General features: G+C 53.2%; 1 protein-coding gene and 1 pseudogene across 1 annotated transcript in view; both read right to left on the reverse strand.

Annotated features, from left to right (window-relative positions):
- LOC149366909 (uncharacterized) overlaps window positions 1-24,881 on the reverse strand; it is a 127,094-nt gene that overhangs the window by 41,618 nt on the left and 60,595 nt on the right. The gene's annotated exons all lie outside the window — the stretch shown is intronic.
- LOC149366914 (uncharacterized) overlaps window positions 16,185-24,881 on the reverse strand; it is a 30,340-nt pseudogene continuing 21,643 nt past the window's right edge.

Raw genomic sequence — 24,881 nt, forward strand, 5'->3', positions numbered from 1 at the left:
GCAGCTGATTTCGTTCACTCAAGCCACGGTTGAGAGCAGCACAATCGTGGCTCGCGAATGCTCTAGTCACGTGATTGTTTTTGCATTTCGCGGGCTTTCTTTGGAGCTCGGAAAAAAGATACACGTGAGGTTTATTTTACAGCAAATGGGGGTTTCTGAAGGTGCTCTCCAACTCTGCTATTCACACTTGCTGTCTGAAGTCAATATTTACGGATTTAGAAAAATTATCCTAATTGCTAATTAATTGCAAAACAAAAAATTGCCTATGATGAGCAAGCCGGCTGGTAGATGTATGTAAGTGGTTTCGCTGGCCTACCTTAAATATTTATTTTTTAACCCTTGGCTAAAGTTAGCGTGGACACCCTGTATAAGGGGCTGGTTACATATCATGGAGGAGATCACAGTTTTTGCGCGTGAGAAGGAACATTCGTCGCTAACGTCGATGGGCAGGAGGTGGCAGCAGTGACTGTCCTCCACAGGTTGTCAGATTGTAGCGCTCGATGGCTTGCGTCGTCTCTACCGTAAATGCTGTTCCGCTTCTCGCAATTAGTGCTTCACGAGGAGAGAGGTTATGTCGCGGCGGGTTGCGTTTGAGGAAGAGTTTGGACATTTCTTCTGCTGCGCAGTTGCGTTCGCGCTTTGGTTTGGCGCCCTAGGTGAGGGACAGAGAGCGAAAAACTTTTTTCCCAGGCCCATGGTTCTCCGCATGGCCCCACCCCACTTAGCTCTCTGTGCTTAAAATGACGCTGTCAGCGCAGGGGGCGACGATCTTTTGTCTTGCTGAGTCCATGGAGCGTAGCGATGTCTCCAAGTCCTCCCATGTTGGGAGTGACACCGGACCGCTGGGTGGAGGTGAAGCCGGACAGGCAACGAGGAATGGGTCAGGTTTTGCTTCTGTGCATGGCACAGAGGGTAGGAGGGTGGTATGGTTCGGTAGTGGGAGAGGAGAGAGGGGGTTGGTATGGCTCGCTTTTGGTGACGGCGCCTTAGGTGTTGCTCCCTGGTAGTGAGGGAGGACTCGGGGGGTGGGTATAATTGCCTTTCGGCATGAGCATTCGCAATGAGTTCAGCGAAGGTGCATGCGCGCTCCTTTGAGAAAGCCCCCATGAGGTGCGCCTGTGCCCGGTTTCTAGACCCTCGGGCTAAAGAATCGGCGGCCTCAATGCCTGGGTTTCCAGAGTGCACAGGCACCCAGACGAGGTCAGCAATTGGTAGGTGGCAGGGTAGACCCTGCCCCTAGACTAATTTAGCATTGCAGTTTTTGAATCACTGAGTATATAGGTAGCACTGGAGCTGCCGAGCGCAAACGCTATAGCTATTTCTTCTGCTTCCTCTGGGTTAGTTCCCTGGGGTAATTCTTTTATAATCGGAGGGGTACGCGGAGTTTACGCAGCCGCTGTGGCTCGGTGGTGGTCACATGCAGCATCTACCCATACGGTGTTCTGTTCATCGCCGTATCGTTCATGAAGGGCCGCTTTCCTGGCTTCCCGTCCCTCGCGGTTTCGGTCTGGGTGCATGTTACGAGGGAGTGGCCGAATGCGTTGCCTTTGGCGAATTACTTTCCCCTAACTGCAGGAATACTCTATAAACTCCAAATTCGCATCCCCGGTAATCATAACTCACTAGGTAAGTCAGCCGCCGCATATGTACTTGTGTTTTCGAAGGACGACTTCGTAAAAAGGTCCAGGAGCTGTATGTCGATATGCTGGAATTGCCTTGTTGGTTATGGGAGTAACATCAAGTCTCCAGCTGACTTTGTAGATGGTATCCTTCGTCACTCAAATACTTCAACGGGCATTTTACGTAACGTGCGGTATCGGTGGATAGCGGTGTCAAGCCGTGTTTGAGTTGGAAGCACTACTCGCAGATAAACAAGAGTTGCCTAGCGGTCGGGTCGTCATTGCAAGCGTACGCATTTTCTCTGCAAAGACAGTTGGGAACGACGAGAGCATACGTGGTGTTTGCGGGGCAAAAGTTCTTAACGAGTATCCTGTTTCTCTTTTTCCTCTTTTAAGCCACCTTACAGCGTGGTTCAAGTGTTCACCCGAGGTGTGAGACAGATACTGCGCTATCTTCCTTTCCTCAATAACCAATTATTATTATTGTTCTTAACGAGAACGTACGAACTATAAAAATTGGCGCGTGCACACATCGGGCAGTGAGCCTGTTTTCCCTTCCTTATAGTGGACAATATTCAGCTGAAGGTCATAGCGCTGCTATGGTGCGTAATCGCTTGCGCTTAATGGTCCGAGTGACTACGGTGGCGTCGAACTTTCGGAGACGAGTCTCTTCCTCTAATGCCAAACTCAAGGCATTGGGGGTGCTAAACTCCTACCAGGAGCTGCGGGAGGCCCACCTCGTGAACCAATACACGCGGCTCATGCAGACGGCCCTTGGGCGCCGCCTGCTAAACCGCTTACACATCCAACACGACTGCACTCCAGAGGAGGCGGAGCGTATCCCAGTACTGTGGCGCCATATGCTCTGGGTCTCCCCGCTCCCCCGTAACATGGACACCGACATGCAGGCAAACAGACGACAAGCGCGGGCTCTGGCTCTTGAGAGACAACACGGCTCCCGACCCGGTGTATATTATGTAGACGTAGCAGGGCCATCGCCCACGGGATTTTACACGGCCGCTGTCGTTCACCAGGAAATGCACGTTGATGCACTCTCTTTTCGAGCCCCGAATTCAATGCGAGCCGAGGAAGCAGCGATAGCGCTTGCTGCCGCCCACGCCAATTCGAGAACAATCATTACGGACTCCCGAAAAGCATGTGATCATTACTTGACAGGGGAGATCTCCCCCTTAGCTGCTTGCATTCTAAGACGGACTGCCACTGATCCAACACCGAAAAGAATCATTTGGGCTGCTGGCCATCAGGCCTTACGAGGTAATGAGGCCGCTGACGCGGCTGCCCGAGCGTTTATTCACCGGGCTCCTCATCCCAGCTCTTCTGGCTCGGAGACTAACCAGCCGCTGCTGCGATTCAGGGAAATAATAACGCATTATACCGACAACCACCGCCTTTTCCCGGCTCCTGCAAAGGGGCTGAGTAAGACGGAGGAGCGAACTTTAAGGCGCCTGCAGACAGGTACTCTACTCTGTCCTGCAATCTTAAAGCATTACGATAATAACACGGATGTGCGATGGCCACACTGTGGGGAGACCTGTGATATCTTCCACATGGTGTGGGCATGTACTCAAAATCCCCACCTCCCCCCTTCCCCTACCCCTTCCGGAGAGGCATGGGAGACTGCCCCCCTCAACTGCTCCTCGCTCGAGTCCCAAAGGGCTCTGGTGAAACGGGCGAGAGACGGGGCATTGTCATGCGGTGTCCCGGACTAGGGACGCCGACCATGCAGTGGGCTCTGTGGCTCCCAAACTCTATTTCAGAAATTAAAAGTTTTCACCACCACCACCTATTGAATAAGATGGAAAGATGAATCCTTCAAATTGGCAAATTGTTTTTTTTTTAGGAAAGGAAATAGAACAGTATCTCTCATATATCTCGTGGACTCCTGAACCACGCCGTAAGTTAAGAGAGGAAGTGAAAGAAGAAAGAGAGAAAGAGGTGTCGTAGTGGAGGTCACCGGAATAATTTCGATCACCTGGGGATCTTTAACGTGCACTGACATCGCACAGTACCAGAGAGCATTTTGCTTTCGGTATCCATCGAAGCGCAACCGCCGCGGTCGTGTTCGAACCTGAGTACTCCGGCTCGGTAGACGAGCGCGTTAACCACTGGGCCACTGCGGCGGGTATCGCACAATGCGTAGCCTTAATTTCGGGTCCTCGTCACTCGCGCAATGTCGTAGCCAAAAATTACAGGGGTTCTGAGGAAGTTAAAGGCGCGGTAACTGTTATTTCTCGGTGGGCATTTCAACTTTACCAAGAGCTTGTCAGGATCGGTCCCTTACGGGCTGACCCAAACATATATTCTGTCGCTTCCTAATAAAAATTCAGGGTGGTGGTGGTGGTGAAAACTTTTAATTGCTGAAATAGAGTTTGAGAGCGACAGAGTGGCCCCGCTACATGGTCGGCGTCCCTAGTCCGGGACACCGCAAGACCTCCAATTCTTAGCTGCCGTTTGCGACGTTTTTTTTCTTTAGGGGCATCTACGTCAATTTATGGGGCTTTTAGAGGGGAAGATGTAAGGCGAACACGAGCTAGGCTGGAACGATTAAGCATTGTGTGGACAGCGGAGTGCCATAATTGCGCACACCAAGAATGCAATAGTCACATTGCACAACAATATGCAGTTGTTCATTTTTTTTTAAAGGGCGATTTATTTCCCTTTTTGGAGTCTGGTTGTAAATCGATTTCTGGCAAGCGGTACGTGCCCTCGTGGTCTCGTTTCACGATTGGTGATCGTGGCTGGCGCTTTTCCGCTATGACATAATCGGCTTGTGTTTGCCGCCTCAAGTCGGAGCAGGCATGTGAGTTTCCCTCTTGGTGATGGCAAAACTTTATTCTGAACACGACAAGGACGGTGAGGGGTTGGAGGCCGTCTTGAAATAAAATGCGTGGCCTCTGACGACGGCGTCAGGTGGCGACAAGTCCCCAGGCCCGTGATGCACTGACGTTAGACCTCAATGGGGCCTTCGACAACGTTTCGCATGATGCGATCTTGGCGGGCCTAGCAAGGTCGCACTGGGGTCAGCGCACTTACGACTACGTGAGGGCATTCTTAGATCAAACCGCTACACTTGGCATAGGGAACGTGCGCTTCGAAACAATCCGCCTCACAGGATGTTGCACCCCACAACACTCGGTGCTGCCGCCCATGTTGTTCAACGTTACGTGTGCTGGCCTTTCCTCGCTGCTCCCTAGAATTCCCGATGTGCACCATGCTATTTGTGCCGATGACATCACGATATAGATGATGATAGTCTCGGACGGCCACATCGAAGATAACTTTCAATCAAAAATTCATAGAGGCGGCTCAACACTACACGACTGATATTGGGCTTACGTGTGCACCTGAAAAGTGGGAACTGCTCGTTATCTGCGCGCCTTAGAGGACACAAGCAGTCGACCTCGATATGGAGCTCCGCCTCGAAGGCACTCGCATCCCTGGAGTAGAGCGATTCCAGGAGCTGGCCCTGTACCTACAACCTGACGGCCGAGCAAGCTACACTGTACAGTTGCTCCAGAAGCAATTTGCGCAGGTTGCAACCTTGATGCGCCGCATCTGGAACAGACGCGGGGGCTCAACCAAACTGACCCATGCGAATCGTACAGGCGTTGCTAATCAGCCGTGCTACGTTCCACGCATCTTGTCAAAGACTGAGTTGAAGCGAGTTTAATCGGCTGAATGTCCTCCTGTGATCGGCGGTGAAGACAGCCCTCAGAGTGCCCTCGTGCACCTGGACACACGACAGAAGAGCTGGCGCGTCTTCGAGACTCGAGAATAGGCCGAACCGTTCTGCGCCCACAAGGGTAGCCGGTCCCCACCACTCCATTGCAGCAGAAGTACCACGCCGTACCGCCCAAACTCGCACCTAAGATCGAAGTCGCGCCGGTCCCGAAAAACGTGCACCCCGAGCTCCACGCCGACCGCAGAACTGGCAGAGTCAAGGCATTCATGCGTCAATACGGCTCTTACCTATTATACTATATTGCTACACTTATTTCAGACACTCTACGTGCGCCCCCGTGCGGTCTGTCTTCGTGCTTTGTCGCGCGCCGCACTACGCCGTCTTCTGCTCGGCTCTAGGGTCGGTGTGACGTGCTCTGCTGAGTGCTCTTGCCAAGTACTGTTCGGCCAGTGAGAACACTCTACCGGCGTCCGGTGACAATATGACTAAGCGGCGAAATACACATTCAGCACTGACGCTATGGGACTGGCGGTTACAGATGCTACTGGCTCAATTCAGATTACGGACTCCGTTCGGCGGATGAGCTCGAGCACGACGGCTGAGGAGACCACCGCAGGCTTTCATACACCACATAGGCACCTATGACGAACATCACGCCAGTCCGACATGCACAATAATTACACACCCGGAGTCTGCGTACCAGGCCTTCGCGAAGAGTTCTTTATCTTTTGAGGCTGATGGTGATGGTATAAAATTTGTTGGCCGTGACAAATTACAGGTGGGGGGCAGAGCCCCCCTCATGGCCTGCGGGAGGGGCCCACACAGCGGGTTCCTCCCTTACAAATGGTGTGCCAGCCCCTGGACGGCCAGCCTGTTAGAGGCACTGGTGATGGTGAGTCGTTTGTCTTGGAGTGCCTAACTCTACATCAGCTGTTCCCTGTAAGTGAGTGGCACCTGTGGTGGGGGAGGTTGCGGGGAAGTGGACCAGGTTAGCAGTGCATGCAGAAAGTTGCCTATTTTGCCGCATAGTCGACAGGAGGAGGAGAATAGGTCAGACAAACGTCCGTGCATGAATATCGGGTATGGCAGTGTGCGAGTTTGAAGCCTGCGCCAGAAAGCTGATTGTGTGGTTGATAGCGAAAAGTGAGGAGGTGCGTATGTCTGTCTGTTGGAGCAATAGTATTGTAGGATATCACTGAAATGTAACAGGTACTCCCCTTCGATGGAGGAGGCGGTGTGCTCTCCCGCCCGGAGGGTAAGATCTCGGGCGAGGGCATGCGCCTCCTCGTTTCCGGGCAGTCCGGCATGTGCTGGCGCCCAGGTGAGCGTTACGGTTCTGGCGGGATTCCAGCGTCGGAGTATGCTGCTGGCTTGCTGAGAGATACGACCAGTGCTATAATTTAGGATTGCTGTTCGCGAGTCGGATATAATTTTGGTGGCGGCTGAAGAGGAGATATAGGCGCGATAGGCGCTTCCTTAGCCGTGGTTATGGATGAGGTAAGAATGGTTCCTGCCGTAATGGGGCGGCCGTCACTGCGAACAGCCACTATGGCTGCCTGTTGCGTAGAGCGAGGCATCAGTGTATGCCACTTTGGGATCCTCTCCGTAAGCTCTGTGTAGTGCTAAGGCCCGGGCCTCTCTGCGCTTTTCATCGCGCTGCGGGTGCATGTGTTTAGGGAGGGGCTATCTGAACTGCAGCTATTATGGCAGTGGGGATTGTGTCAGTGTCGGGTATAACGCCGACAGGCGATATGCGAAGAGACTGCAGCAGAGATCGTCCTGCAGGGGTGCGTGTGAGTCCGGCCTATTGAGATGTTTCTCGCGATTTCTGGCTCTCAGACTGACACTATCCAAACACTCCAAACGCACACACAACAGGCAATTAGGCTCATAAAACGTGTGGCACACAGATAATCGGGCCTACGGGAACCAAACACGCTTCAACTCACACAGGCTTACATCACCAGTAGAATAACATACGCACTACCATATCTCTCCCTCTTCGCGAAAGATAGAGACCGCTTAGACGGCCTCATTAGAAGCAGTATGCGCACAGCTTTACGCCTTCCCCCCTGCACTTCCACAGAGCGCCTTCTTCGACTTGGAATACGTAACACTTGCGAGGAACTCTGTGAAGCCACCAAAACGGCACAACTAGCCATACTTTTGAGGCTGCGCGGCCACTCTCACCAATAACTGTCGATATACCACCTACCGTGCGCGTCATTTGGACCCCTCTTCATGGCTCCTTTCCCGGCAACGATAGCGCGCACGCACTCGCCCTAGCAGCAAGCCGCCGGGCGCTGTTGAAGGAACCGGCAAAAGGAAGCGCAGCTGCAGTGTTTAAATAAAATTTACATTATACGAAAGTGAAGATTACACTAAACCAGTGAGTAAATTTATCTTAAGGAAAGTTAGAAACAGCGAAAAAAACAGACAGCAGAGAAGACACAAACAACAGGACTGGCGCTGAAGATCAGCCACCGACTACCCCATACAAAAATTTTCATCGAGTGTAAATTTATCTTTTGTGTGTAAAGCAATTTGTGGTATTTATTCATAGTACAAAATATTTAAAGTTGTTTCTACTGCCGTCTCTCGTTCTCAAACCCACGGCCGCAGGCTTAGTGCATGAAATGTTCATGCGGAAATCTTTTTGCGTGCGTCGTCCGCCAGTCCAGAAGAGTTAACAGGCTTACATTTCGCGCCCGCGACATAGCTCGTGTAGAGGAGGGCGCCATTACACTGGCTGTTACGCACTGCGACTCTAAAACAATTATCTCCGACACGCGAGGGGCCTGTCGGAGCGTCGAGCAGGGCTGGGCACCACGCTTAGCCTACTGACTTCAAAGTTGCACCTATACCGGGGACCCCGGTCACCGGAACAAAGTATGTGGTCCTGCACAAATGGATCTCAAAGGGAATCAGGCAGCCTCCACCGCCATCCGAACGCTCTCTTTCCGGGCTTCCTTTCTCGACCTCTTAGATCAGGATCTCGAATTCAATCCCGCGTATCCTTTTAAAGATATCGTCTTTCGTTATCATCTGGCCTTAGTCTTTACCCTAGCCCCAGTAAAGGTCTAAGACAGACGAGCGGCTTCTACTACGTCTCTGTACCCACTCTGCTGCTCCCGGTAGCATTGAAAATTTTTTATCCTTGCTTCACGGCCAGCTTTCCCCATGGTGCGGACAAGTCCTCGGATATCTACCACATCGAGTGGCCTGCCCATCCGACCAAGCTATTCCCCCACAATCCAACCCCACTCGGGAGCAGTAGGAGGCGACCATGCTCGGCTGTTATGGCCTGAAGGCCCAAAAGGCCTTGGTCGAGTGTGCTTGGGTAGCGGCCGACGCCACTGGAGTCCATCCAGTACTAGAGACCCCACCTAGTATTTATAAGGCCCGGACTCTTAAGGATCGGCTCATGCATGCTTCTCCATGTATTTCTGTTGTGAGAGCAACGAGGTTTGCACCACCGTTTGCCTTTATTCTCTCAATCTCTTCTTCCTTTCTTGCCTTACAGGTCGGTTCGGGTGTCCACCGAGAAGTGAGAATTACTGCACCATTTCCTGTCCTGAAAAATAAATTATCAATTTTTAATTTTTCAGAACTTACGGTGTCTATTCTCACCTCACTCACTTCCCTTAATGAATGGTTGAATGGTGGAGGTGAGCTCTTTTACTACGCCGCAAAACAGGGGACCAGTCCAAGGACCGGTTGCGCTGGCTTAGAGAAAGTCGGTGGGCATCCTTTGGGATGTCGCGGCCTGCACCGCGCGCTCGATAAGCCGGCGTTGGTCTGCTGGCTCGAAAGTACGTACGAGAGACTCCCACGTCCCTGGGGTGTTTGAGTTGTTGGTGTTGTAGTGTGTACAAGTCCACGCCATGTGTATGAGAGGGGCCGGAGTTGAGAAGTGTTTGCACATGGGGTCCATCTGCTGTGGAAAGATCCTGCTGTATAAGAGGGGGTTTGGAAAACTGCCAGTTTGTAGTTTGCGCCACAGGACAGCATCGCGTGTGGTTCCATCACGGTGTGCTGAAGGATAGAGACATCTTTCGAGCCGGTAGTGGTGAGTATAGAAGCGCGTGAGACATTAGTGTCAGAGGAAGCAAGCAGGCTGTTCATACACTCGGCTCGGCAGCTGATATCTGGGGCGAGTGTGCGCGCCTGGGCGTTTCCGCTGAGTGACTCCTGGGCTGGAGCCTAAAGAAGTAACCGAAAGGTGGAAGAGGGCGCAGTACGGCCAGCACCGTAGTTGCGGATAGCCTGTTGAGAATCACTGATGACGATTTTGGTATTAGGGTCAGCTCGCGCTAGCGCAATGGCAACCCCCTCTGCTGCGGTGACTGTTTCTGCATTGCAAATGCTGCAGGCTATGTACCAGCTGCGGTGAGGAGCGAGAGCTGCCGCTCTTGTCGCTGGCTTCGAGGGATGGTAAGAGGCGTCCGTATATATGACGTCCAGACGTCCGCTGCAGCGTTTGTCGGATTGACGTGCACTGTCATCCCGTCTCTCGTCATGGTGCTCCGGGCGCATCTGTTTGGAACACGCCAACAGCTGGAGCCAATCTTCCGCCAGTATCCTGGCACGCCAGACGAGCTCAAAGAAGAGCTTATAAATACTTACATCCACCCCGAACCAGCAACCAACCTCCCCTTCTATCAGGGCGCAGACAATCCCGGCTTAGACACTCCAACCACTTTTGGGTAGGTCCGAGCAGAACTCAATCGCCTCAAGATGACTTCGGCGGCGGGTCCCGACCGCATTTCAAATAAAATGCTTAGGAACCTAGACGACACATCCATTCATGCTCTTACCGACTATCTTTAAGAATGTTGGGCCAGCGGTACCATCCCCCAGGAGTGCAAATGCGCCAATCTAGTCCTCATCCCCAAGCCGGGAAAACCATTAACCTTGGCGAACCTCCGTCCCTTTTCTCTCACGTCCTGCCTCGGGAAGCTGATGAAACACGTTATCCACAACAGACTCGCAGGATACTTCGAAGACAACCATCTACTACCAGACACAATGTTCGGCTTCCGCCCTCATTTAGCGGCCACGGACATCGTGCTTCTTCTCCATCATCAGGTAGTTATGAGACGTACACTAGACACGAAAGTTATCGTCGGCCTCGATGCTGCCAAGGCATTCGACATCCTCCACGAAGCGATTCTTCAACAACTTCAGGCTCTCGGTGTCGGACATCGCACGTATGCGGACGTCCGAAATTTCTACACTGACCGCACTGTACAACTTAACGCCGCACGGGAGAACCTTCCGTAATATCTCTGGGAAACCATGGCACGCCCCAGGGCTTCGTGCTTTCACCGATGCTTTTTAACGTTGCACTAATAGGCCTGCCCAGGCTACTCGCCGATATCGCTCACCTGCACCACAGCATTTATGGTGACGACCTTACACTTTGAATTACGCGCGGCAGTGACGGCCAGATAGAAGAGACTCTCCACACCTCAATCAAACGTACCGGAGATTACCTCATAACAGCTGGCCTCACCTGCTCGGCGACAAAGTCAGAGTATATCATCTTCCAGTCCCCGGGACGACGCCATCCTAAGATACATCCTGAGATAACCTCCAGGTGGATGGCAACCCGATCCCTCGAACAGATCATGCCAGGATATTGGGCTTACACCTGCAGTCCCACGGTAGCAACAACACCACGCTCCAACGCATCGACCAATGGGCGGCACAGATCGGACGCCTCCATAAGCGAGTTTCCAACAAGAATCATGGTATGCGAGAATCCAACCTCCTGCGCCTCGTTCAAGCCTCTATTTGCTCCCGCATCACCTACTCTGCACCCTACCTGCGTTTCACTCGTGCCGAAAGCGAACGGCTAGAGGCGTCACTCCGAAAAGCGTACAAGACAGCCCTGGGTCTTCCCATGTCCACAGCGACCCATAAGCTCATGGCTCTCGGAATCTTCAATACCGTGAGCGAACTTATCGAAGCAATCCTCACTGCCCAATACGACTGGCTCTCACCTACACACGCTGGCCGAGCGGTACTGCAGCGAGATGGGATCTCCCCGCCCAGAGCGGCCCCAAGTTATGCTGAACTTACCCCGGAATATCGCCTAAATCTCTGCATCCCTCCCATTCCCAAACGGATGTACCCGGAACACCATGCCGAGAGACGGGCCGACCGCGCACGTCAATTCGAGAAACGCTACAGCGGACGTCCGGACGTCACGCATACGGACGCCTCTTACCATCCCTCTAAACCAGCAACGGTGCCGGCAGCTCTCGCTCCTCACCGCAGCTGGTACACCACCTGCGGCATTCGCAATGCAGAAACAGTCACCTCAGCAGAGGAGGTTGTCATTGCGCTAGCGCTGGCCGACCACCAAAATCATCATCAGTGACTCTCAACAGGCTATCCGCAACTACGACGCTGGCCTTATCTCTTCCCGGGCGTTACACATTCTACCTTCTACTGCACCCTTTTCCACCTCTCGCTTACTTCTTTGGGCTCCAGCCCACGAGTCGCACACCGGAAACGCCCAGGTGCACACTCTCGCCCGAGATCTCAGCTGCCGAGCCGAGTGTATGATCAGCCTCCCTGCTTCCTCCGATGCTAATATCTCACGCGCTTCTCTACTCAATACTTACACGGACATACGCCAGCACCACCGGCTCGAAAGATGTCTCTATCCTTCCGCACACCGTGATCTAACAAGGCGCGAGGCCGTCCAATTAATGGCGCAAACTACAAACTGGCAGTTTTCTAAACCCCTTTTATAAAGCAGGATCTTTCCGCAACATAGACACAATGTGCAAACACTGCTCAACTCCGGCCACTCTCATACACATGGCGTGGACTTGTACACACTACAACACAAACAACTCAACCACCCCCGAGACGTGGGCGTTTCTCCTGCGTACTTCCGAGCCAGCAGACCACCGCCGGCATATCCAGCGCGTGTTGGAGGCCGCGACACCCCAAGGGATCGCCGCCGACCTCCTCTAAGCCAGCGCAACCAGTCCTTGGACTGGTCCCCCGTTTTTGGGCGTAATAAAAGAGTTCACCACCACCGAATGCAACGAGACGTCTGGCGAAGGGGCGGCGCTGCAGCTGCCATCACTAACGCGCGCGCTCACGTTCCACCGCTGCTGTGTGACGTCACGGTTGCTATGCACAGCTGTGCCCCCCACGGCGGACCGGTTGCTGAGGAGGGAAGGAGGTTGCGGCACTGTGCGGAGGAGAGGAGACTGTCGGCATGATTCCAGCGCACGGACGGGCACCGCTCGAGAGGAACGTGGCGCTTCTTTCGTAGTCTCATCGACCCCACTCAAACGAGAGGGGAGACGCAAAGACAGCTCCGGCGGGCTTTGCACGGGTACCAAGGTACGACGGCTCAACTCGCGGACACCCTGTGCGACAGATATCTCTGCCGCATAGAGGACCCAGTTGGGCCCGAGTACGAGTACGCGGGAAAGCCGAATCCCGACATTGATGCCGCTTTTGAGTTGCACGACCTTAAGGCGGCTTTAGCTAAAATGCGGCGAGGTACGGCTCCGGGTCGGGATCGCACAACAGTCAATCTGTTGGCCAACCTCCCAGATTCGGCCTACCTCCACCTGCTAGGGTACATTAACCAGATTTGGGACGGGCGTCCACTCCCTCCCGAATGGAAGACCTCCTTGGTCACTTTCATCCCTAAGCCAGGCAAGCCAGTGAATACCGACAACCTGAGGCCCATCTCACTAACCTCTTGTGTGGGCAAGCTTATGGAGACGATGGTTAGGGATCGCCTCTCTCCACACATAGAGACCAAGGGCCTCTTTGCAGACACTATGTTCGGGTTCCGACCGCATATGTCTGCGCAGGACGTCCTCCTCCAGTTACACCGCTACATAATACGACCCACTGCCATGCGCCACAACGACAAGGCCATCCTTGCCCTTGATCTTAAGGGGGCCTTTGACAACGTTCGTCATAGCAGCATCTTGGCTAACTTGAGTACCACTGATTGTGGGCGCAAGGCATTCACATATGTAAGAGACTTTCTCTCGAAGCGTCAGGCCTTCCTCAAGATTGAGGATGACGAATACGGACCATACACGATGGGTACACGGGGTACACCCCAAGGGGCGGTCTTGTCGCCACTTCTTTTCAACATTGCCATGATGCAGCTTCCCCACCAATTGGCCCGGGTGGAAGGCATTCATCACGCACTATACGCGGACGACATAACAATTTGGACTACCGAAGGGAGCCTTGGGGAAATGGAGGACCGCCTTCAGCGGGCCGCCACCATAACCGATAGCTACGCTATCGGCTGTGGTCTCCAATGTGCTCCCGCAAAATCGGAACTTCTGCACATCAGATCCGATCCTAAGGACAACACGAGTTTGCAAATCTCTCTGACGGGAGGCCCCATCAAAGAGGTCGGGGAGCTCCGCATACTAGGTCTGTTCATCCATAACAGACTCAGCCCGGAATCCACTATTACCAAACTCAAGCGCGTAGGCGAACAGGTCGGACGCATGATCCATCGCGTTGCTAACAAGCGCGGCGGGTTGCGAGGCAGGGACGCGCTTCGGCTCGCCCATGCCTTCGTGACCAGCAGGATCCTCTACTCAGCTCCCTACCTTCGCACTACGAAACAACAAGAAATAAGAATCGACACCATCGTTAGAAAGGCAACAAAGCGAGCACTGGGCCTCCCAGTGGCCACCTCCAATACTAAGTTGTCGGCGTTGGGGGTGATCAACTCCTACCAGGAGTTACGAGAGGCCCACCTCGTGAACCAATATACGCGACTCTAGCAGACGGCATCCGGGCGCCGCCTGCTAGACCGCTTGCACGTCCAACACGAGTGCACTCCAGAGGAGACGTTTCGGATTCCGGAGCTATGGCGTCACAAGCTCTGGGTCCCTCCACTCCCGCGCAACATGGACACACATACACACGAAGGCAGACGAGAGGCGCGCGCTCGGGCCCTCGAACACCAACACGGATCCAAACAGGGTGTATACTACGTTGACGTGGCAGGGCCGTCGCCCAATGGATTCCACACGGCCGCAGTAGTTCACCAGGATCAATGCGTTAACGGGCTCTCCTTTCGAGCTCGAAATTCAGCACAGGCTGAGGAAGTAGCCATTGCGCTTGCCGCCTCGGACTTGAATTCGAAGGTAATCGTGACAGATTCGCGTCGAGCCTGTCAACACTACCTGGCTGGCGAGATTTCACCTTTAGCCTGGAGTATATTAAAGCGCGCAGTGAGGGAATCGGACCCTTCGCCCAAACGCATAGTTTGGACTCCAGGCCATCAGGGCGTTAGAGGTAATGAGGCTGCGGACGCGGCTGCCCGAGCGCTTACCTACCGGGCACCTCACCCAGGCTCTTCCGGCTCGGAGATTGTGCAACCGCTTCTGCGGTTCAGAGAAATTCTGGACGACTATTGCGAACGCCGTCGTCTTTTCCCGGTCCCTGCTAAGGGCCTGAGTAAAGCTGATGAGCGAACTTTGAGGCGCTTGCAGACCAACACTCTGTTTTGTCCTGCAATAGTGAAACATTTCGACCCCAAAATTGATGGGCGCTGCCCTCACTGTGGGGAAGTTTCCGATACCTTCCACGTGGTTTGGGCCTGTCAAAAGAATCCTTCCCTTCCCCCCAGTCCTTCCCCTTCCCGAGAGGCATGGGAGGCAGCCCTGCTCAACTGCTCGGGGCTGGAGTCTCAAAGGGCTCTAGTCCAACGGGCGCGAGTAGCGGCCTCGTCCAGCGGGCTCCCGGACTAAGGACTCCACCTATGTAAAGGGCCATTTTTGGTCTGCAAACTCTCCTGTTGTTTATTAAAAAGTTTTCACCACCACCACCGAGCATGCACGGACACCGCGAGCATGAGCCATTAAAGGCTTTCGATTTAAAACGACTACACGGAACCTGGGATATACCGTACCTCTCGCTACGTATATCCTGCCGTAGCTGGGCTAATCCATAGCCAATTTTTTCACTCTGTCCTCCCGTATCTTTCAACTCTCCTCAGTCTGCACGCGGCAGTGGTTGTGGCTCAGCTGGAGCCAGTAGGCAAGTCCGGGCAATTTCCTTTTCATCCTTCTTTCAGTCTCAACAACTTGTGCTTTCAAACGGTTTCGCAGCTTAAAGCGCGACTGAGGTGTCCACTGTTCCAGGAATACGAATTGCCATCTTCTGCAAGCGGGGAATAGATTTTAAGCATGTTTTATATGTATAGCTCCATGGTACTATGCAGTAGCTTCGATAACTATGCACAAATAAGAAATAGAAAATACGCAGAACCTTTAGGTCAAAACATTCACGGGCTTTCGCGACCGTAAGCGACCGTAAGCGATGTCGCGACCGTAAGCGAGCTTGGAACATGTCTTACTAGTATGCGATTGCCAGTTTATATCAGAATCAAACATGACCACTAAGTATTTAACGAGGCTACTCGCTGTAAGTGTGCAGTCTTGTGAGGCTACTGGCTCTAAAAGTACAGACGGTTGAATAGTCGGGTAACACACTTGATTTCGTCTGGACGAGTCCTATGCAATAACATTCAGAAAACAAGGACCTTAACAATAGCTCCGCCCAACAAGCACACACATACTATAGGAACCTAAAGGTTTTGGTAACATTGACAGAAAGCTGTGATGCAGGGCTAAATTACTTGCAATAGTACAAATATAGCGAAGAAATCATCATTGCTTGCCCTTATTGATGGTGATCATAGTTCGTGACGAAAGAATGCGCTCAGCGATTTTGTACAGTGTAATCAGAAAATATTCTGAAACGAAAATAGGTAAAGTGCGCGTAAAATTCAGCGCATCAGTCACTCTTCGTTAAGAAGCGGCGCGAGCCATGCGAAGGATGCCCTTCTATGCATCGTTTCGCTCCATGATTCTGCACTTGGCCGATGGGTTCATTGGGCTGCCGGGCGCGCAGCCGAAGGCGGCGGAGAACTCTTGGACGTGTCGGAAGGTGACGTCGCACTCGTCGTCGTCGGCCGCAGGGAACACGCTCTCGCTGCCCAGGCAGGTCGTGTAGCACGCCGCGATGAAGAACAGTGCGGCGCTGCCGTAGCCCTCGAACCCTTCGAGAAGTTCGTCGTAGCCCTCCGAGGTGGCGCTGCGTTGTCTGTACGCTTGCAGCGACACCTCGAGGGCGAGCGTGTGCTCGAGCTGACGGAGAACGTCGAAGAAACTGCCGTATCCACTGCTCCCGTTCACGGCGCACGCCAGCGCCGTGCTGAAGGAGCCCACGGCTTCCGAAGAAATGATGTAGCTGCGATTTAAGCGTAGTATACTATGAGACAGCCTCTTAAGGCGAAAGCCTTTAATGGCTCATACTGGCGTCCGTTAGCAGAGGGTGCCACACCTTTGGCAGCGTGTTAACTCGGGAACTAAAAAAGATAGGAGAAAACGAATGTTGCTTCAAAGAGAGGAGGAAAAAATGAACCTAGAAGCCACGCTTGATGAGCATGAAATAATTAGTTAATTATAGTAAAAAAAAATGTTGAAATTGCGTCGAAAGAGCGCGGACGTCGATATAGCTACGGGAATGGTGTGACGTCACATCCACCGGAAGTCGTCACGGCATAGCGAAAATTATCACAGAATGATCGGAAAAAGTCCGGATTTGTGCCAAATTAGACAGAAAAATGTGTAATTAAGAGCAATAAACACTTAATATCCCCGAAGGATGTATAATTTGGGTATCGATATATCCAAGGGAACGTTGTGACGTTACATCCACCGGAAGTCGTCACAGCATAGTGTGCTCGCCTTTCGTCTCTCAACAATTTAGTTGCCAAAGTGTCCTCGCGATTTTTTTTGCTTATGTGCGAGCGCACTAAACACGTTTGCACATTTTTTTGGAATGTGTGCGTAACTCGCATGCCTTGATCCGAGTTACTGGCGTGACCACTTTGCTGTCGAACAATTGGAAAAAGGTTTGGCGCTGGGGGGTTAAGAAAGGCAGGAATGGCGTTTTTATACCTTTTGTTTATGCACTTGGTAAAATAAAATAAGAATCGCCGTTTCCTAGCGGACCTCATACACTCATTTACCGTTGCTCCAAAAGCTGCGCGTAAATATGAGCACCTGAAAATAGGCATATTATTGATCCCTTGAAACCATTCTGTTGTGTCCCCTTATTGCTTTTGTGTGTGTGCGCCCCCGCATCCTCCTCCTAACGACCACTCGCATCCTCCTCCTAACGACAACTTGCCCCTCGTCGCACGCTGTCGCCAGATGCCCCCCCCATGGTGCGCCCCCGCATCCTCCTCCTGTTTTGGGAAGCCACTCCCTCCCGTGGACGCTTCTCCGCTCCCTCCTTTCTTCGGGCGGCCAGTTCGGCTCCTGCCTCGGTCGACGCTGGTCGCACCCTCATCGGCTTTAAATAAACGAAGTCTTAAAGTACCGTGTGCGTCTTTCGCTGCATTCAACACAGCGACCGGACACGACAGTGGCGACGAGAAAGTGGATTCGACCCGCGCTACGCAACGCTATTGACAAGCCATGGCTACGCGAGGGTTTCCCAATCAGATACCAGAGTTCAACGGCTCATCGTGGTCATCGTGGGTTGGACGCCTTCAGTTCTACTTTGAAGCTAACAACATCACAGACCCAGCCTTGAAGAGGGCCAACCTGCTGACGCTGTGCGGGGAGCAGACCTACGATACTGTCTGCGCCCTTATTCAGCCAAGCACACCAGCGGCAGTGTCTTACGACGACATCGTAAAAGCGCTGCAAAAGCACTACGACCCAAGGCCATCCGAGGTCTACAGCCGGGCTCGCTTCCAACGACGAGATCAACTGGGAGGAGAAACTGTGAGCGCCTACGTAGCCGCGCTCAAGAAGCTCGCTGCCGACTGCAATTTTGGAACGCTGTCGACAACAGCTACCGGGCAGGAGGGAGACGCAGCTTCTTCTGCTAACACCACCATGCTTCCCTTGGACGTGATGTTACGCGACAGATTTGTGTGCGGACTGAGTGACGAGTCACTGCAGCAGCGCCTGTTCGCTGAGAAGGACCTCACATTCAGCAAAGCTTACGACATCGCCGTTCGAGCGGAGAGCGCCGGTCACCAGCAGAGAGGGATTCGCCGGAACACCGAGCCGGTACACCAGACAAGCAACCAGGTGCGCAAGCCTTCTGTTGTTGTAAAATCGGTCAAAAAGGCACAACGCTGCTGGCGGTGTGACGACCAACACAACCCCCAGGGATGTCGATTCCAGTCAGCCACGTGTAATTTTTGCCACAAGCGAGGGCATATCGAAAGAGCATGCATTACGAAACGGAGACTTGCCAAGATAAAGTCACCTTCCCAGCCTAATCACAGCGTCAACGCCTCAGAGAATACGCCGCTATCTGATCTCCATGGAACAACATCAGCAACACCATCTGTGTTGTACGACCTGAACACCATGAATCTCGGCACGCGACCGAAGATTTTTACAGAAGTAAGCGTACATCACCAGCTGATTAAGTTCGAGGTGGACTCCGGCGCAGCCTGTACTCTGATCAGTGAGGACACGTGCCGAACTTCATGGCCATCTGACGCACCCGCCCTGCAACAAGACGACACGCACCTGCGAACGTGGTCAGGACAGAATCTGCCACTATTGGGCTCTGCCAACGTGCAGGTTAACTACAACGGCCAGACCCATACGCTACCTCTGCTTGTTGTGAAGGGCACAGGATCAAACCTTCTAGGGAGAAACTGGTTTTCTCCACTAGGCGTGATGATATGCGGCATACACCAGACGCCGAGCCAGAACATGGTTGAGCAACTGCAAGAGAAATACGAAAGAGTATTCTCGGAAGAGATTCCAGGAAACGAAGGGCCCCCGGTCACACTGGAGTTGTTGGACAACGCGCAACCCAAATTTCTGAAGGCCAGGCCGGTGCCGTTTGCTCTCCGAGATTCAGTTGAAAAAGAGTTGGACAAACTGGAGCAGCAAGGTGTCATCGAGCCGACGCAGCATTCAGAATGGGCCACACCACTTGTCGTAGTTCGCAAGAAGAACGGAACCATACGCCTCTGCGGAGACTACCGGAGCACCGTCAATCTTGCGACTAAAGCGTCCTCTTACCCGCTACCGACACCTGAAGAAGTATTCAGTGTACTACGTGGCGCAAGAGTCTTCAGCACATTGGACCTCACCCAGGCGTATCAGCAGCTGAAGGTGAGCGAGTCAACTGCTGAATTATTGGCAATTAACACACTGAAAGGCTTGTACAAAGTCAAGCGACTGCCTTTTGGCGTAGCTGCAGCCCCGGCCATATTTCAAAAATTCATGGAGACAGTGCTTCAGGGCATCCCAGGAGTTTGTGTCTACCTTGACGATGTCATCATCAGTGGCACTTCCACTGAAGAGCATGCAGTGCGCCTAGAGCTCGTTCTCGAAAGGCTAGCAAACGCTAATTTGTGCATAAGCAAATCGAAGTGCTGTTTTGCGGTGCCAGAGGTGCAATTTCTGGGACACCGAATTGATGCGGAAGGCATTCACCCTACCGAGGACAAAGTGCGAGCGATCACAGAAGCACGAGCTCCAACAAACAAGCAGGAGCTACAGGCTTTTCTCGGACTCTTGACGTTCTACGACCGGTTCTTGGAACAAAGAGCTACCGTGGCCAACGACTTATACCAACTCCTTCGGAAAGATGTGACATGGACATGGTCGCCACGCCATCAGCAGTCATTCGATGCCCTGAAAGACCTGATTCGAAGATGTACAGTCCTCCGCCACTACGACGAAAGGAAGCCTCTGCTTTTGGCTTGCGACGCATCACCGTACGGAGTCGGCGCGGTTCTATCGCAAACTGACGAGCAAGGAAGGGAAGCTCCCATCGCCTTCGCCTCACGTACGTTGTCGCAAGCAGAACGCAACTACGCGCAACTTGACAAAGAAGGGCTAGCCATCGTCTACGCGGCGACACATTTTCACCAGTACATTGCCGGCCGGAAGGTGACCTTTATAACCGATCACCGACCGCTATTGGGCATTCTGGGACCACAAAGGCCTATGCCACCAACTTTGTCTCCGCGAATGACACGTTGGTGCATCAAACTCTCAGCGTACGACTACGCTCTGGTCTACCGCAATGGGAGTAAACATCAAAACGCCGATGCGCTAAGCCGTCTGCCACTAGACGCAACTGTTGACGAACCATTTCCACCAGGAGACGTTCTGATGTTCGAAGCACTGCCAGAACCTCCGCTTACAGCAGGCACAGTTGCAGCATCTACGCAGAAGTGCGCAGCTCTCCGGCTAGTTTACACAGCTGTTCAACAAGGCAACGTGCATAAACTCAAAGGGGACAACTTCGACGCTTACCGCAGGCGAGCTACAGAGTTGAGCACCCATCGCGGCTGCATCATATTTGGGTCCCGAGTTGTGATGCCGAGAGAACTACGCGCACAAGCTATGTCTCTTATCCACGCCGGACATCGGGGCATCGTTGCAATGAAAAAGTGTGCCAGAAGCTACATGTGGTGGCCTGGCATTGACAACGACATCGAAACAGTGGTGCGAGAATGCAAGCCTTGCCAGAGCAGCCGGAGCGCCCCGCCGAAAGCTCCTGTCCCAGAATGGGAAAAGCCAGACACACCATGGCACACACTGCACATTGATTTTGCAGGACCAATTGAGGGCTGCACTTTCCTTGTGGTCGTAGATGCCTACACAAAGTGGCTTGAGATAAGGCAAATGGGACAGACGACTTCGGCAGCAGTCATTGACAACCTCCGATCACTATTTGCAACGTTCGGCCTGCCGCGCAAGGTAGTGTCGGACAACGGAACACCGTTTGTGTCTGCGGAGATCCTCAAGTTTTATCGCGACAACGGGATCTCATCAGTTACATCGGCCCCCTACCACCCAGCGACAAACGGACAAGCCGAGCGCTACGTAGCCGAGCTAAAACGCGCCCTTGAAAGAGATCAGACAGGCTCGCTGCAGCGCCGCCTTGCGCGCTTTCTCTTCAAGCAGCACACGACGGTTCAGAGCACAGCAGGCGAGACCCCCTCGAAAATGATGTTCGAGCGTGAAATGCGAACCCAGCTCACAGCCATCCTCCCCGAGCCAAAGGCAGAGACGTTCCGGGAAGAAAAAGCAATTCCGCGCTGCGGCACGCTTAATGAGGGGCAGCGCGTCCTCGCCCGACAGTTTCTGAAAAAGCCACGCTGGGAGGAAGCTACAATTGTCAGACGCATAGGCCTGCGCTCTTGGCTCGTCAACATACATGGCACAGTAGCACGCCGACATCTCAACCAGCTGCGTAGATTTACGACGCCGTCTGAGAGCTGTCCGCCAGCGGAGAGAACACGTGCACCATCTTCCCACATAGCCTGGCACCTCTTCCCGGAAGAAGAGACTTCGCCCAGGACAGACCTAGGAGACACAGCGAACAACAGCCAGCCTACAAGTGTTTCTCCCCCGAGCGCACAAAGCCAGCGCGCCTCCACGCGTGAGCGCCGACCCCCTGCACGATACCAGGCAACTTTCTAAGGGGGAAGGAAGTGTTGTGTCCCCTTATTGCTTTTGTGTGTGTGCGCCCCCGCATCCTCCTCCTAACGACCACTCGCATCCTCCTCCTAACGACAACTTGCCCCTCGTCGCACGCTGTCGCCAGATGCCCCCCCATGGTGCGCCCCCGCATCCTCCTCCTGTTTTGGGAAGCCACTCCCTCCCGTGGACGCTTCTCCGCTCCCTCCTTTCTTCGGGCGGCCAGTTCGGCTCCTGCCTCGTTCGACGCTGGTCGCACCCTCATCGGCTTTAAATAAACGAAGTCTTAAAGTACCGTGTGCGTCTTTCGCTGCATTCAACACAGCGACCGGACACGACACATTCTTAACCACAAATTGCGATCCTTCGCAGCCACTTTACTGGATTATTTTTTTTCTGCAGGCCTATACGCAAACAAGCAGCACCCAGTGAAAAAGAATAAAGTGCAGCCGATTCCTTACTCAACGCGGTGCAAATAATGGTGAGCAGATAATATCGGGGAGCCATCTGGCCTCAGAGTTAAGAGAGCTGGCTGGTACGCTTCGGTAATATCAGGGGTCGTCTTTTGCTCTGTTCTTATCGTAGCAAGGAGGTGTGAAGCATTACAACCTGTGGGGACTTTGGCCCTAGTCTTCCCCTTTGGTGGGGTTCCCCGTGATGCACCTTCTCGAGCTTAGTTGCCTTAATTACCGAGGGAGGGCGCCGGCGTCGCAGCGACAGGAGCGCCACGGATGGCATGATTCCTGCGCGTGGGAGAGTGGTGGTGCTGGTGGTGAAAAACTAATTTGCAAGGAGAGTTTGAGGGTCAAAAAACCCTGCTACATGGTCGGTATCCTTAGTCCGGGACATCGCACGACGAGGCCCCGTCTCGCGCCCGCTTTACTAGAGCCCTTTGGGACTCCAGCGTGGAGCAGTTGAGGAGGGCAGTCTCCCATGCCTCTCGGGTGGGGGTGGGGGAAGGGGGAAGGTGAGGATTCTGAGTACATGCCCACACCATCTGTGTTCGGATCGAAGTGTTTTGCTACGGCAGGACAGAGAAGAGTTCCTGTCTGCAGGCGCCGCACAGTTCGCTCCTCCGCCTTACTCAGCCCCTTGGCAGGTGCCGGGTAGTGACGGTGGCTGTCGCAATAATGAATTAGGATTTTGCGGAACCGCAGAAGCGGTTTATGAGCTTCTGAGCCAGGAGAGCTAGGCTCTCTTGGACTCGGAATTTCGCCGTGTACGAGCCTGTCGGCGTGGGCTCGGCTCTTCGCCAGCTGGCGCGATGCCTCATGCCGGGAACATTCTCCCGCCGGCTCACCCCTTCCTGCCTCGGAGTTTCCCTCTTTCCCTGGCGTGTGCGAACGTTCGCTCGTAACAGTGCTTGTGAGTCGGACGTGCTCGATTCCTAAGCTTATTAGGTTGCCAGGTGGCGTTATTGTCCTTGCAGCAATGAATGCCTCGTTTGCGTCAGGCAGAGGGTCGTTCCTTTGTTCCCTCAGAGCAAGACCTGCCGTGGTCGTCGTGCGCTCGGTAGTGCACGCGACCACGGGGTCGGGTCAGGAGGTATTGAACTGTGACAGCCGCGGTTAAGCGGGGAAAGCGCATTTATCCCCCTCATTAAAGCCACACAAACTATAACTGGTTCTTTAGGTAAGAGTACGCGCCAGGGAACTTGACAAAGCGATATGTTACGCAGCTGAAGTTCGTCAAAAGCCAAAGGAACATTTACTGAAGTGGTAAGTTTTGGTAGAAAGGAATATAGGCTTTCACTTCTCGAGTGATGTTGAGCACGCGTTTCAACAGAGTTGCTTCACAGTAGCCCACCTGTCGGTGAACAGTCGGCTGAGTGCCAGGGCGACGCTGTATCCGAGGCCTCCGTGGTTCATGGCCGGCGCGGCGCTCTCGTCCAGCCAGGGAAAGGAGAAGGCATACGGGAGCAGCGCCGCGTCACGGCCGGGAAGAAGTGTGAACCACTCGGCGAACTCGATTCGCGCCGAGGCCGTCCGGTCGTTCGCGTCCACATGGTCCAGGTTGACCGCCTGCCAGTTGTCCACCAGCGAAGCGTTCATGTCAGGCAAGGTCGGCTCGTCCTGCTTGGGCTGCATAGCGAGAAAAGACAGGTCGCAAAGTTGTAACTAGTTCAATACTAAACTAGGGCTATCTTCAGTACTAGGAGGAGAGGAAAATACTCTCAGCAGTTTATTTTGAAACGAATTCAAGCGCACAACAACACGCACACAAGAGAGGAAAGACACAGGACAGGCGCTAACTTCATCTGATTTATTCGCAGGTAAGAGAGCAGATTATATACATAAATGGAGACATGCGCAGTAAAGAAACACATCGTCAGTTCACAATGCGTGCTCGAGATACCTGTACTCTGCGTGCAAAAGATTAACAGACGTGTCACTCACACAGTCATGCCCCCTCTTCCTGATGTGAAAGGCTTCTAATAGTTCACGTGACGTCTTATCACCGCCTCTGCCAAGTATCTTCATCTCTTTCAGCCGCGGCTCGCACGCTCTGCAGTTCGCACAATGCTCTGCCAAATGTGTCCCTCCGCCCCTCAACGCCCGCAAATGCACCATCTAGCCCAAACAGAAGTTTTGTTAAATTAACTCTCAGCAGTGTTTCTCCACGCTCCAAACAGGAATCATAATAATCACAAAACACCTCTTCTGGCGAAAAGCGTTTGCCATCGACCTACTATTCAAGCTGAACTGCACTAACTGGACAAAATTTATTCCCGGAAACTTCCTAATCTCGTCCGCCCTCCTACCTATTTGCTTCTCCTTAATATATGTGCCTTGTCTTGAAGTACACTTTATTACGTCATGGGGCCGTCTGCTATCGTCCCTTTTCATTGCTAGCCCTGTTTTTTTTTCCTGTAGTACAGAGGAATGTGGAGTTGATTGAGATGTCATTAATGGAAAACATCGCGGTAGTCGGTTTTCTGTGTTAAAAGAGCTTCGCTTTGTCGAGAACGTTGGCCGCATATCTGAAGCCCCACCATCAGCTGCAGCGTCGCCAAGTAAACAGGAAGGTTCGAAAGAATGCTTGTGAACCTTCATGTTGCGGCGC

The sequence above is a fragment of the Amblyomma mixtum genome, chromosome 1 (genome assembly GCF_055824585.1).
Source record: "Amblyomma mixtum isolate Tamu chromosome 1, ASM5582458v1, whole genome shotgun sequence".
Lineage (NCBI taxonomy): Eukaryota > Metazoa > Arthropoda > Arachnida > Ixodida > Ixodidae > Amblyomma > Amblyomma mixtum.